Source organism: Trachymyrmex septentrionalis, unplaced genomic scaffold, assembly GCF_001594115.1.
Source record: "Trachymyrmex septentrionalis isolate Tsep2-gDNA-1 unplaced genomic scaffold, Tsep1.0 scaffold131, whole genome shotgun sequence".
In the NCBI taxonomy this organism is placed as follows: Eukaryota; Metazoa; Arthropoda; class Insecta; order Hymenoptera; family Formicidae; genus Trachymyrmex; species Trachymyrmex septentrionalis.
Window position 1 is genome coordinate 1,627,744 of NW_017304450.1, and position 1,781 is coordinate 1,629,524.

A 1,781-nucleotide genomic window follows, 5' to 3' on the forward strand; every position below is an offset into this window, starting at 1 on the left:
ACGAACCAACGGAGGAAAAGTTCTACCCAGTTCTACCTTCCTCGCGGGAGTGAACCGCAAGGATGTATACTTCGTCAGACGGACGTTGCGGAAACTGCGCGAATGTATCTCTGCACGATCTCGTTCGAATCCTCCCGCGTCCACGGAGAGCCTGTCTTCGGGATGATTCAAACCTGTGCCTTATTCTTATTCTAGGAAATAAGAGAGGAAACATATACGAGTATTTTAGCGCGTTGAGAGGAAGAAAGCGATATATTTTAAAGAAAGAATTTACTTTACACAACAACTAGCTTTTTCCATTTCCTATCCCTTCTTCCCGTTTGAAAATTCGATTTCATTTATGGAAATATCTTTTCCTACGTTTGCTGTTATAATTATATGTCTATTATTGTCTTCAACCATTCGTATATAATGTACGGTTGTGACTACAGGTCAAGACGTTAATAAGATTCATAAGGTGTCATAACATGACTAACGACCATGACGGAGTTATAGCCCCTCAAAGCCTCCCGCGTTAAAGCAAGGCATATGATCTTAGAATGGGAATTAAAAGCATTGTGCAATATTAGTGTATCACGCAACGAGTGGAAATCAGTACTGCTGCGCCGAGAATTTTACGAGAGTGAATTCGACCAACGGAAACTCTCAACGCTGATCTCGTGGATGAAATCTCCTAATCGACAGAAGTCGCGTTATTAATCCTAAAGCAGTCAAGTAGCTGACGTTATTTGTCATTATTTTGACTATTTTTGCTATTGGATAGTTTTATGTATAAATGATACCTGGGTTTTTACACCCCAATTAAAAGTCACTATAATTACATACATAATTGAGGGTCTAATAAATTGTAGAATAATCAATGATATTTTATTACAATAAATTGTAAAATAATAAATGATACATGTTTTATATATATATATGACATATTCAAGCATGTATAAATCTTGATTTATACAACTTGTTCTCTATTGAGAAACAGTCAAAAAAGTGAAAAACAGATTTTGCGAACACTCTTTCATCCAAAGATTTCGGTATTTGGCAGCAGTCTTTCATCAAAGAACGGAAATAACATCGCGAAATCGACGGAGTATGTCGTTTCTGGATTCGCAGATGTGTAATGAGAGTCCTAAGGAAAAAGAAGAAAAAACCCAACCGCGATCATCCTCTTATATGGGTGTGACATGTCGATGTTTTCTCCCATTTTCTCATACTTCGTACGGATCGTATCTGCATTGCACTAAACCATTAGGTTTTACGAGATGGATGGATATAAACTACAATCTTTTTCCCTTCTTCCCTACGTCGGTAGTCTTGACAGCAACAGGTTATATCGTCTCGTTCTATTCGACGGCGACGACGACAACAAGGAGGAGCAACATTTTCTCCCTTCCCTCGCGTACGTGCAAACAGGACCTGCGTCTCGTATATCTACGAAATTTATTACGGACACCCGCAGCATCGCGCGATAACATTTTGCTTGATTGCAATACTATAAAACAGCGTCTCCTAGTTATATATACTATAAATGGAAATTAAAAAACTCATTTGAATACATTTGCATATATATAAATACATATTTCTGCGATCATATATATTTTATAAAAGTTATTTATTACATTTATAATGTTAATAGTTATTTATTCTGTGTTATATATATAACACAGAATAAATAACTATTAACATTATATATGTAATAAATAACTTTTATAAAATATATATGATCGCAGAAATATGTATTTATATATATGCAAATGTATTCAAATGAGTTTTTTAATTTCCAT